This window comes from Pezoporus occidentalis, unplaced genomic scaffold (assembly GCF_034315485.1).
Source record: "Pezoporus occidentalis ecotype Australia unplaced genomic scaffold, CSIRO_AGI_Poc_V1 ctg1, whole genome shotgun sequence".
NCBI lineage: Eukaryota > Metazoa > Chordata > Aves > Psittaciformes > Psittacidae > Pezoporus > Pezoporus occidentalis.
Window position 1 is genome coordinate 4,554,368 of NW_026912778.1, and position 14,086 is coordinate 4,568,453.

Here is a 14,086-nt window from a genome sequence, read left to right on the forward strand (position 1 = left end):
GAAGATCTCAATTCTCTCAATTATGTTCTCTTGCAAAACTGAAAGTTCCCATTATTTTGTAGTTCTTCCACTCCAGAAAATTCCTCAAACTGAAAACCTCCAAATAAAAACACTACAATGGCAGCCACTGTATCTGTTTGCATGATGGGATTTATACCTCATTACTCAATATAGTTTTACATGCAGCTTGTGAATAAAGAAAGTAACTCCCTGTACCCACTTGGTTATCTATTCATTGACTTCTCTTTCTTCAAACTCTTGATTGGCTAGAGGCATCAAGAAGAATGTCACCATTTCATTACTGCTCAGAAGAGGGGCTAATAGAATTCTACCTACTATATCCAAATCAGCTCCATTTAACATTTTAGCGACTTAAGATTATTTATTTTTAGATTCTCAGCTCTATGGCATCTCATCACACTTGTAACATATTTCTATCTTACAAAAGTTCAGCTCATACTTCATATTTGTTACAGAAAACAAAAGCTTTTCCTTTCAAAAATTACTATTTTTTATTTGCTTCTGTTTATTGAAAATCTGCTAGTTACAGACTCAAATCTGCAGTCATTTGCAGTGTTTTTTGGTTGGTTCTATTTTGCTTTGTTTTTTAAACAAGTCATTAATTGCTGGTAGACAAGTTTCAAAAAGAGGAGTGGTTTGTCTCCATTCCTGCATAGATGCCACTGCCAAGATTTGAAGGCAGACACCAGAAGTGGAGCTACTTTAAAAATCAGGATACCTGATTAGTCATGAAAATCAGATTTGGGAACTAAATTTCATATATTTTAGTTCCAAAATCTTGAAAACAAACTTCACTAGTACATCATCAAATCTACTTCACATCGAAGTTCTGTTGTCATGATAACATGGTACTTCTAATTATTTGCTTGAGAACCATAAATAAGAACAGGGCAAAAAAGAGCACAGGATTTTAAGTTTTCAATTGCATCCATATGTTGAACTGTTACCACCTCAAAATTTTAGGACATTAATACCTAGAACTATAGCTTAGCTTATCAGGCAAGATTTCAAGTGACATATCTCTATATGGAAAAGGAGCATATATGCAGTGGATGCTGGAATGTGTTGTTATTTCTTCATGTATGCGCAGCATTTGAAATGCTAATGAGTATAAAACAGTATTTTGGCCCCTGGGCTATTCCTCCCCAGCCTAGCCAGACAGTGCAGAAGCATGAGAAAAACACAGCAAAGAGAGGACTCCTGAGAGCACAGTGCGTTTGGCTCCACTTGTGTGCTGGTTGATGATCTGATTCTGGAATTTTTCCCCAAAAATCTCATGGAAGCTGTACGTCACCCAAGGAAAATACTATTTGTTCTTCTGGATTTTTCATTTCCTTCCCTTCAAACTATACCTATACAACTAAAGAAATAATAGTTGGAAATACCCAAAATCTGGAAAGAAACAATAAATTATCTGCCAGCCCCCTAGAGCAATTTTCTTCCTTTCTTTCCCTTCCCTTCTTTTCAGTACTGGAAATACTCAAATTGCAGCCTGTAGTTGTAGCCAAGGATTCAGTCATGGGAGTTTAATTACAAGCATCTAGTGTCATTTCCCTTCAATATAAATAATAAAACATTTGGTGCAGTTGCCTACACTTTTCTCTTTTCCTATACTAAATAGAAGTGGGATGTTAACAGAACAGTGAAGTAGCTTTATCCTCCTTTCCAGTACACAGTGTTCACAATTATATAGCTGTGGGAGGACTGAGACAATACTTGTCACAAGTTCTACTTCATCCTTTAAGGATTCAGCAGCTTCTATTTATCCTTTCTGAATGCACAAGCATTGCCAGAAAAGCGTCAAAGCAACTACTGCATATTAACTAGCAAAATGTGAGCAGTTATCTGCAAAACAGGCTGATGGATCATTTTCAATAATTTTCTTCTAAAGCACTGCCCAGATCATCACAAAGTGCAAATGATAACAAAAGCAGCGTAACTTCACATACAGTATACACCACTTTAAAAATTTAGGCAGATTTTCACAGCACTCTTAATGGGGATTAACAGCATTAACTGCAAGTCCAAACCATGCTTTCTTAGCAGTCTGCGGAACCGCACACAATACAGCATGTGTTTCTACACAGCTGCAGAGCTGCACTGGTTTGGAAGTTACTACTGTGCAAGTACATGCTACTCAGGTGTTTACTTTTCCCAAGAGTTCTGCTCCAAAGCCAGCTAAGTTGTATCCTTCCTGCAGCTAAACAAATTGAAGCTAATTCATATTCATCAGAAGTAGGCTGGCATGAGTTGAAAATGGATTTTATTAAAAAAAAAAAAAGAAAAAAAGGAAGTAAAACTATAGGATAGATATGTTAGGATACGTTAAACATGATAGTCCCCTGAGCACGGTACTTGGTAAAACCTAAAGGGAAATTCTTTTACCAGGAAAGCTCCATTTCATGAAAAATGTTTAGGCATATTAAAGTACTGTGTTTTCCTAATGTCTGACAACTTATCAAATTCTCCTGAACTGTAGCTCATTAAAAATTGTTCTTAAATGACCAAGGTGTTAGTACCTGCATAACTGAGAGTCTCATACTGAAGATCAAATCATAATTTTTCTAGGCCTATTTTCCCCAAAACTGTAAGAACTCTCACTGTAGAAGAAACTGGGTATCACTAAGTAACTGTGAACTTTAAAGGAAAATACACAGATTCCCTCAATTACTCTGCCACTATTCTAATTCCTACCCAGCTGTTTCATGATGTTTCTAGACAGAAAAATTAACAAAAGGACATAATGCTCAGTGGCAATATCAATCCTCACAAATTATTTCAAAATTATTTCTGAGCCAGTTACTGTGTATTAGGCCCTGTAAGGAGCCCTTATAGTGAGTCTGTTAGCAGCATAGACCCTGACACTAGCTACAGAATCAGTAGATAAGGAAGATGAGGATAGTCCTTCATGAAAGAAATTTAATTTCAGTATGTGCCATGCTCTTTCTGCACTCATGAAACAACACTGATGGGGGACTGGGCTTGGGCTGGGTTGGCACTGCACTCCTGGGACAATCGGTAGCAGCTGAAGTTTTTGAACAATAGGCGAGGTCTGTGCTAAGATCACAGTGCAGCACCTGAACCATCCTGTCTTAGGAAGCATGAGCTATCAACACTGCCAGCTGCTACTGCTTGGTAGCTAACCCATACGCTGCAGATGGTGGCTGTGCTCCACTGGAAAAGGCACTGAGCAACTTACTTTAACTGGAACAGGTCTCATCTCCTTTAAAAGGGTTTCAGAGCTCTTAAATCTTCATCCATCTCCTCCAATTTAGAAGATCCTAGTGGTGAGTGATCTGCACAAGGCACAGAGACAATTGCTAGACAGTAATGCCCAGTAATGGGCATTTGTTGCTACAGCAGGGTCCTCAGAAAGGACCACAGTGAAGTACATGGGTGTCAACATCATCTTTTCCCATTTAATTATCTGTGGTAACATATCTGGCTCATTTAGGAAGCTTACAGAAGAATAACTGAGTCAAGTGAGGTGATTATGAAGATGCTATTGTATCTCCAGGGAGTTGTGACAGAAGAAGCCAGGCAAGCTGAAAGATGCATGCTAACTGAGACACAAAAGAAGAGGTAATGAAGAAGATTTCACCAGGAGGGGAGGAACAACTGAACAGTAAACATCTATTATCCTGTGATTTTCCACTGCCTAATCCTTTACATGACTGGAAAGGAAGCTCATGTTTTGCAGACTGACCAAGGAATAGCAGGAGTTACAAAGCTATTTTTTCTCTGCATTTCTCACACCCTGCCATGCAAAGGGAGTGGAGGAGGCAGAAAGTGCTTTGGCAACAGAAGCATGGAGGATGAGGAAAATTTCACAGGTGATGTCAGCCTTGGGGTACAACAGTTCATTTAGGCTGTCATACTCCTGAAGAGAAAAACACTGAAGCAAATAAACAACTAAAGCCAAACTAAAGCAAACAAATATGTTTGAAAAATGTATTCTGAAATGTGGTTGTGTGTGCTCTCCGTCCATGCCCATTTTCGTCACAGAAATGTTTTCATCCTTACATGAGTACAATAAAATAAACCCATTCTTTCATGGTTAAACCTTGTTTAATAACATAATTTACTCTCAGTGATCTGATTAATAGACAGTATGCTACTTCTCAAACAGTGTTAGACACACTGGATGGATGTTTGAGCATCCTACATCCAGACTAGGCTGAGGGCATACAAGGGTCTGTGCTTCAACCCTTGCCTTGCAATCCTTGCTGCCAGCTCCCCACCACCTCTCAGCCTGGAGGTTAGCTGCTTAACAAATTCAAGGCCCAGCTCTGACAAAACACAGCTGCATTGCCTTGACTCAGGCTGCTTTAAACTTTTGAGCTGTATATACACCACAAATGCCAAAATACAGTAACACGAGTTAGGGCCAGAGAAACAAGGAAACACCTGTAATCAAAGTTTTGAGTAGTTAAAAGTTCAAAGATAAACAGCTGTCATGAATGTAAACACAAGGCTGTATTCAAATTATAGCCTCTTCTATGAAATTTCAGTCAATCAGTCAGTGGTGAGGAAAGTGTCAGAGCATGACACTGAATCAAAAACATAGACTATAGTATTCAAGGGAAATGGCTGCAACGTTTACATGAGTCATCTCTGCAACATTTCGAAACAGTATGCAACAGAAAAGAGCAAAAAGCAGAACAGAGAAAATAGATTCACTGGCTACAGTTCGGATGACATTTTGCAGAAACGACTGAATGCTACTGAGGGTACTGATGGGAACATTATCAGAGATTCTGCACAACAAAAAAAAAGGCAAAGACTGTTACTGAGTAGGACTCTTATTGATAGGTACGCAAAAGGAAACTATTAAAAGAGAGTAAAAGTAAAGGAATAAATATTAAATACTGATTAAAAATGTCTGAAAAATGGCTTTCACAGCATCGTGCACTAATGTCTACTCTGTGGAGAAGCGTTCATCTGACTACCTAAATACTGCAGGAACATATAAGCTGTTTTGGTAAATGTCATGAGCTTGGAAAGAATGAGAAGGAAGTGTAATCCAAGTTGCACAAGTTTTTGCACAATAAAACTCTGTATGGTTATATACATATTCAGGCTTAAATTAAGATTCCACGTACTGAGGACAATGAAAATTTTGCTTGGATGTACACAAATTCTGCAGAATGGAGGCTACCTTGCCTTTGAATGCACATGACAATTAACGGTGATCTTTCAATATGGAAATCAGACCGATCATAAACAGAGTTTTCATTTTCCTATCAATGTTAAAAGAAACAGGACTCGTCTTCCTTGCCATGGAGATACTGGAAGTTGATTTCACAGTGTTTATTTTCAGCCTAATGGGGTCCTTCCTGCCTCCTGCTTTGTAAGTTATTTATACTCACAGGATAATATATTGCACACAAGATAAAGCCATATGTGCATATGTGTTCTTACTTACTGCTTTTCATGAATAGCATCTAAGTAACTTTATAAAAGATATCATCATACACACTTGCAGAGGGAAGATGGAGGAACAGACAGGTGAGTTAACTTTCCCATGGGGTATCAGCCCATTGATTGCGTATCTAAGAAAGCAAACCATGCACCCTAAAGCACATTTTGTGGTTTTATCAATTCTTTCTCACAAAACTGAAAATAATGACCAAAATATAGAAATCATAACCCATAATCTCAAATTAGCACAACAAAGAGCCATATTCTCCGCACAGGGGAGGGGTTTAAGATTATTCTTACTTTTTATGGCAAACTTTGGAAAGTTAGGCTTATGTGATTGGTAATGCCTCCAAGCTTTCAGCCTTAGGTATATTAGACATAAATAATATTATTTTTTTCAGATGAAAGTGCATATGCTAGTGTCAACCTTACTCCAGTTTCTAGGGCAACAAGGAGAACACAAACACACAAAATGCACAAGCCAGATAAAATCAACACCTGTTTATGCATGAGTTGTGTCTATCAGCATTGGCAAAGATTTTAAAAACCAGATGACTGGCACTAGGCTATTAAAGAAGCAGCATTAATTAATTAATCCTTCTTCTGCTGCATGCACCACATTTCATGTATGTCCTTTTGGCTTCACTCCCAAGCAGAAAATTGTTCTACCTTAAGTATGGCAGTTATTATCATTCCTCCTTTCAGATGCAAGCACCCAGATAAATGAAATTTCAACAGTGCTTAGCTTGAAGCAGCTTCTAGGCTCGAAGGCTAGTGGAACTGCTCAGAATTAAAAGATGTAAGAACAGGCTTAACAGTCTGGAATAATGTAGGCAAAATATCATCACTTTTATGTGAAGTAATCTGACAGTGAAGCAATAATATTGAGCTTCACATTGACCTAATCAAGACTAAGTTATAGCATCATATCAAACCTTTATTATCATCTTTGGAAAACAATTCTCACAGAAGTTGATTCACTCTATCTGTAGCACTTTAGTCACAGCAGTTGCAGCTCTGCTGTAAACAACTTGCTAATTGTATTTCTCAGTCTTTATGGCAGGAGACGTGCTAATGGATTTAAGCATGTCATTGCGACAGAAAAGTTCCTTGCAAGAAACAAAAGCTCACAAATAAGCTACGCTCTCCAGATGAATTGTAGTTGTCCCACAAACACACCCACAGCCCCTATGCTTCTTTCTGAGAGCTTGCATGGGAGATGAGCAACATCCATTGCCAGCACAAGCATGCAGGAGAGAAATGTTCCGCCCTCTGCAAGATCAAGTGTTTGCATAATGGAAGCAGCACTGTAATTTGACAGCTTAACGTAAAAGAAATCATACATTCATTATGCTTTCTACAAGCACCTGTGTAAATCAGTGGTCTATAAACACTGATTCATTGTATATGCTGGTTTTGGTATAACTTACAACACATGACAACTTACAATATTTAAAGCGGGCATCAATGTAGAAACTTACAGCTACATCTTCTAAACACAGCTGGGATTAACAAATTGCCTAAATTCACAATATTTTGTATTTTTTTTTTAAATCTATATATAAAAAAAAAGTAATGTGCTGTCTATGGGAGCATAGTGAGCATTTCGGTGTATAAAGTAAACCTTAAATGTTCTTTGTAAAATGTATCATATCCTTGAAATGCTTGCAGTAAATTCTGCATGTATAACTCTGATTTACTTTGAAGCTTACCAGATAAATTACACGTCTATATGATTTATCAGCCATGAAACTAACAAAACTAGTAATAAAATATTGTGTTAATCAAAACCAAGAGTTCATCCTTATATAGCTGCATTGCCAGAGAACGATATTAATTTTAAACTGGAACACCAATGGACCAAGAATGCTATGAAACATTGCTGCCATCTACACAAATTAGTAGTGAAGAAATTCAGTGACTATTTCCTTTTCATTTTGCAATAGGCAGAAGCTTTAGGACTTTTACTCCTGGGATAGTTATGTGGTTTATGACACTTCCTAATTTTTCATCCTTTCTGTGTATATTTTCTCAAAGGAATAACTTTTTCCTCTGTTATGGCATTTTAGCAAAAGTGGATTTTGTTTAAATTAATAAAACAAGCATTTTTAACACTTGCAGAACATCCAGAAGAACGTTTTAAGTAGTACTCAGAACAATTCTGCTTAAGCATAAGGGAACAACTCATAGGAGGACTCCTTTCCACTCACCTGTATTTCCACTACCTCACCACGTAACTTCCTGAATATACCACAGATCTGCTATATTCTGTAAGTTTACGTTTGCTCCAGGCATAAATTAATTTTCTCCACAAAATACTCTAATTCTCCTGTCCAACCACTTTTGAACAGCCTGACATTCTTTTACAAAAAGCCAAAATAAAGAAACAGTTCATATAGTGCTGGACAACAGCCAGCTTTTCTAGGTCAGCAGGAATCTGTCTGAGTTGATACAAATATTTCCTTCCTATGGGGAACATATTTAAAGCTTAGGGTTTTTTCTTGCAAATGCTAATTGCTTTAGCTTTCTGAGCTATCAAAGAGAAATGACTGGAGGGAAATTGCTAAGAGAAGAACTCCTAGGGCAAAGTTAAAAGAAAGCATTTTCATACATTTTAAGGGTGAAAGAAGCACACACATGCCTCTTTCTATAAGGACCCTTGCAAAGGCCCCTCATGCCTCAAAGTACAGCTCTGTTTCCTAAACTTCTTTCTAAATTCCTATGCAAGTTCTTTCATCTGCTTTTTTACAATATAGCTCATTTCAATTTCCATGGCAATCATATTTTTGAGAACTCTACATGTATTCTGCAGTTTACATTAGTATGCATGAAGTGTAATTGAGAGAGATGTCAGCATCAGGACTTAAGTGTAGACATGGGCACACCTATTCAAATGGACAGCAGACAATTATTTGAACTACAGCTAGATGAGAAAACAAGAAAGCTGAGTTTATCACACAACAGAGCATGGCACAGAAATCCTCAATGTAGCACATACCCAAAGTGGGTGTGTATGGCAATGTTTGGGTATGTGCTACATACCCAAAGTAGGAATGGCTTTAAACCGAGAGTAGGTTTAGATTAGATATAAAGTTCATTACTGTGAGAGTGGTGAGACACTGGAACAGGTTGCCTAGAGAAGCTGTGGATGTGTCCCTGTCCATGGTAGAGGAGTTGGGACTAGATGATCTTTAAGGTCCCTTCCAACCCAAACCATTCTGTGATTTTATGTATAACCTCATGTCCCAAAAGCAGTAGAGCTGTTGGCACTGTCTTCAGCCTGAGTTAATAAGCCTTCCCACTCAAGCATATCAAAGCTAGAACAGTTTACACCAACTAGACTATGTGGTATTTATGCGTGATCGTTAAGTCCCAGTCCTCTGATACTGGTTTCTGATATAGGCATAGACTGCTTTTACTAGACCAGCATTTCTGCAAGTCTTCCTGTAAATGGGAACCTGCGCTAACTGTAGGAGAGCGGTTTCAGTAAAAGATCTGAAAGCCCTGACACCTGCTACCAGCTTTGCTACTGCTTCCTAGGTGACACTTTTATCACTGTTTTCTTCATTTGGAAAATAAGAGAAAAATACTAGTTTTCTGGGGACAGCATGCAATAAATCAAAACATTAAACATAATAATTGAGTAAAATGTGCTACAGATATGAACGGTTAGCAGGTAATTCTCTGAAGCAAGACATCGATACAAAAAATGGAATTAAGAAGTTAATCACAGTTTTCATTCAAGCAAATGATCCTTTAAGGAGAATATTCAACAAAGCCTGAAGTTGATAAAAACTTCCCCAAATTTCAGGATAATTCACTAAGCAGTGGCAAAATACGCAGAACAGAGCTCAGCATGAGATACAACCCGTAAATAACTATGGTTGTGAAAAGACCTGACCTTTAATTTGCTCCTTTGAAAGTCTACTCTTTTCACTCATTAATCTTTTGCTCAGATTTACTGTAATCTGGAGAAATACAGTAGTTAAGAGATAAACAAAGGAAATACGACTGGACATAAACTATGAAACAAAAAAAAAACAACAACCAACTTCCAAAGAAAAGAATAATAAATTAAGCAAAGCAGAATGGCTTGATTGTATACTCAATGTCTGAGGCAATATAAGTGCTATGTACTTGTTTGACAAATAAGTATTGTATTTAAAGTCATAAAAACAATTAAAATGACATTTCCCTCCATCAGTGTTGCACAGTTTACCATGCTATTCATGCCTAAACATTTTAAACTAACTTCTGTAAACAAAATACCTTCTGGTATAAAGGATAAAAATCAGTTCAGTTTACAAGTGAAGTAATTCTTCATACCAATTACCAGTTGCTATGGTAATAACGGAGATTCAAGAAATATGCTTTTTGCCGGTTTGGCATAGACACTCTGCTTCCCAAAAAAAGTGCACAGAGGAAGTTAGATGTCTGTAGGAAGATCATACCAAGGTCAGATACTCATCCTACTGGCATTTACACATTGCCATTAAAGTTACATGCTAACACTATTAATTATGCTCGGCTGCCTCCCTTTCCTCTTTTTTTTAAGCAAATAATTGGGAAGTTTTATTATGGTGAAAAATTCCTTCCATGGTAGCCAAGTGAAAAATACTTTGAAATAATGTGATTTTCCTTGCAGTATTAGGTTAGCCACTGTCACTGGTATTTTTCTTATAGCCTTCATTCCAATTTTAACTGTGAAACTTCTTTTAAAAATGTGTCCATGGTTATTCAAATACAACCATCCCAAAAATGACAGGAATTCTGCTGAAATACTTTTATACAGCTTTCATAGTTTTTTAATTAAAAGTTTTTCTTGGCTGGAAATGTACAGTTATTTTTCATTTAGCTACCAAGCCTTGAGAATGGGGTATTTTGTGAGGCAGTAGAGCTAGAGGGGGATGTCATCCACGAGACCTGCAATCTACTGCACAGAGACTGCCAGAATCTGCCAATCCTTTCATTGCAGTCAAAAATTTTTTAACTGCTTCTCACAAAAACAAATTATTTTGAATGTGTGTGAAATTAAATTATTATACTTCACTAATTTCAGTACTTTCTCTTAAATCAGGGATCTGTGCTTTTGACATGCTAAAAGATTGGGGTTTTTTAGATGAAGTATGCTTGTCCCAAGAAAAGTCACACAGATCCTCTCTTGGTTTACAGGTCATAAAAATCTGGAAACTCTTTTCAGTTCCTTAACCTTCTTTCAGTTCCTTTCCCATCAGGAAAACATCAGTGCAAGCTTAGTATAATTTCACAGTATTCAAACCAGTAACATGCAGGACTGAGAAGTCTGGACTGTAGGCCCAGACTTTTTTCACTTTCTTCTTCTGATGAACCACCACAAATTGCAATTCTAAATTCTACTGACACAATGTTAAAAGCATAACTTTACATTCACTAAGTAATAACAATTCTGCTGTTTCTAGAAAGCTACGCACACTCTAACTTTTCATTACTCGCCGTCTCGTTCAACCCTATTCTCTTCTTTAAAAACCCCAGTTCCTTCATGTGGTCACCCTTCTGCTGCTTGCTACATCCCAAATCACAGCTGGTGGTCACCCTTCCAAGGCTCAGATTACCAGCTCCACAGTGCTCACTGTATTTGATATTGCCTCCTGCGTATACATATGCTCAGAAAGAGGGCAGAATTTTGCCCCAGCAACCATGTGGGCAAATTGACAGGTAGATAAGTGTCCAAATTTATTTTGTAATATAAATACAGACTTGGGAGTTGAGAAAGTTAAATTTGACTCATAGATCTAACAGTGATTCATTGTATTTATCACCAAATACTTTGCTTAATCATGGTGAGTAAGATTAGTCCACATGATTGTAAGCTCCTACAGTGAGTATAATTCCCGTTGTCACATTTTTCAAATGCCCAAGACTATTACTATTACACTAGAGCCAGCGATTTACCTTTCCACTACTTCTTCTTGACCTCTGTTGTGTGCTTATGCGTTGTCTACTCTGGTGGGGGCTAACAATTCCACCAGCTCCAGTTATATTCAGGTTTTCTTTCCACCATGTAAACCATATGCTCATCAGCACAGACTAAAAAGTCCCATGCTTTTAACACATTACTGCTTGGCACTGCAGTAATAATAGACATAACCAGCAGTACAGATGTATTTGTTAGCATCCACATTTTGATTATCTGAAGAGACTCCAGAGCAATACCTGAAGCTTATTATACTGGTAACGTGAATTTTTGTTTTAATTTATATGCAACTGACATGCTAGAACCTAATTTTCAGGGGAAACATATAGAATAATTTCATATTAAATCATTTTTACTTTTCACTTTAATTAAACTATTCTGGATTAGAAATATATGTATCTCTAATTAGAAAATAATTATGTCTCATTATTTTTACTCAGGGTTTCCATTACAGCAACATGGAAATTATCAGTTGCAACGTCTAAGGCTAAGCACACCAGTGAGTAGAACAGAGGAAGTTTGAGGAAGAACCTTTAGCACAGGTGAAAAATCCCATTTTCTGGGAGGACGTGAAGAGGAACTGACCCCTTGTCACTCCTACAGAAAAGAATTATGTCTCTCCAAAAAGATAAAACAGATAACAAAGTGAGAGAGGAGAAAATTAAGAAGGAACAGAAACAGGAACATTTTTGCCAAGAAAGAGGAAGGAAAGCAACCAGTTGCCCAGAACACTAATAAAAATCTCACCCTGTAACTGGGTGAGAATTGCAAAGATTAGATGGAGGAGGAAACAGAAAAAGGCCTTTCATCTGTCCTGTCCACTATGAACAAGAAAACAATTTATTCTTTTTCCACTTCCCCCTGCAACAGCTTTTATTTTCTTGAACTGTTAAGGTCTCCATCACTATTCTTTAGTCTAAACAAACCTAGCGATTCCTGTCTCCCTGTGTAAGTAATTATTTCTCCTCCCTTCTGCAGTCTCTCCAAGTAGTCCATATCTTTTTTTAAATGTGAGATTGCCGAAACCATTTGCAATACAACTTCTTTGGTTTTCTACCTAAGGACAGGATAAGGTCCTCCCCTTATTCATACCTCTGCCCTACCAAGTCTTGAAAGAAATATAAAGGTGAGATTACGTTCAACATGTTCACTCTGGAACACAAATATTGGATCCATTTTGTTGAGCATTACGTGGACAAATAGGCTATGCATTTCCTTGTCATAAGCCCTGCCTTGGGGGGAAATGACAGGAAAGGACAGACAAAGGACACTCACAGAGAAAAAGAAAGAGGTTGAAACCTTCCCATCCGTTGAACGCATTCTCTGCCATTATTCTAGACTCTCTCACAGCTTTCCTCAGAAAGATTCATTAAATCCAGAATTTAGCTCAGCAATCAGTTGTTTTCCTCACATTATATGCCACGTATTAGTATTTCACAATAAGTTCTGTTCATAATATTGTTCATGATATTAAATTTTATCTACTTATTTATACCCCATGCTTCCTGACCACTGAAAGTTTTGACACAAGCAAACTAAAACATTACTGTAATCCTGTAAACTTAATCCATTTTGTCTGTACTGAAGATTAACTATATTGCGTTTTAATCACAGCAAGGAAATGCATGTAAAACTACAGTCTGAAAAAGAGAGGCTTAAAATGTTCTCCTATTCTTATCACTACTACAAAATATGTATGGCCAGAAGACTGGCTCCTACTCTAGGCACCAGCTTAAGCATATGCCATCTTCCATCTGATCAGACCGGATTCTTTATGGAACATTTTGCTTAGCTGTACAGTGGGACTATATTCCCCAGCCATCCTCAAAGACCACTTGAGATACAGAGATGAAAGTCAGTGCTTGGTATAAATCTGATGAAGAAAGGTATCTACCACAGCCGTCATGAAAAAAGAGAAAGCAAAGACACACCAGTCTGAATCACATGTTTTACAAGCATACGTGAAACTCTTCCAACTATTTCTAAGTACACACATGTAGTCCTTATACATAAGACAGGCTGACATGCAAAAGCTTGTACTCAAATCAATACCACTGAGTTCATAAAAGCACAGAGTTTTTAACAATTAGAAGACTTGCTAAGATATTAAGGCTACAAAGTAAACTATTTTTTTATTCTTTCCAAAGTCTTCCTAAATTGTAATAAAAAAATAAAAAAAAAAAAAAACAGCTTTTAGTAAGTGCTAGAAAACATGATGAATACATTAATTAAAAAAAAAAAAACCTGAAGTAATTTAACTACTATTCCTGTCCAACCACTGCAGAAAAATTATCTCCTTATACAGGTACCATATCAGGATAATGGTAGCACATGCATTCCTTTCATGTTCTACTAAAGGATATGCAGGCTGATTCTGCACCTTCATTGCATATTCTGTATTTTCTTAATGGTTTACCATAGCAATAAGTAACAGAAAAATACATGTTATTAGCTATGAAAAACACTGGTTTGCTGTCAGTTGGATAGCCAGGATTCTGTATAACTCTTTGAATAGAGCAATGTTATGGGATTTTTAATCAGCTCTTTGAAGGATTTAAGAAATTGTAATTGGCATGAAAAGACCCTCATCTGCATGGTTCCACTGGGCCCAAGGGTCTGCCCTAATCACTCCAGGTAACACATGAGGGTTATAAAACATCTTCCTATGTGTGCCAGGTAACAAACAGTCAT

The 14,086-nt window shown here is 37.2% G+C and overlaps 2 protein-coding genes across 2 annotated transcripts in view; one reads left to right on the plus strand and one right to left on the minus strand.

Moving 5' to 3' along the window:
* The window catches only part of DDX60 (DExD/H-box helicase 60), a 305,952-nt gene that overhangs the window by 205,945 nt on the left and 85,921 nt on the right, over nt 1–14,086 (minus strand). The gene's annotated exons all lie outside the window — the stretch shown is intronic.
* Nucleotides 2,748–14,086, plus strand: part of LOC134161556 (uncharacterized) — a 49,839-nt gene continuing 38,500 nt past the window's right edge. Inside the window, exon 1 of the mRNA XM_062614637.1 lies at nt 2,748–2,753. The gene's annotated coding sequence lies outside the window, so the exon portion shown is untranslated. The remainder of the gene's footprint in view (nt 2,754–14,086) is intronic.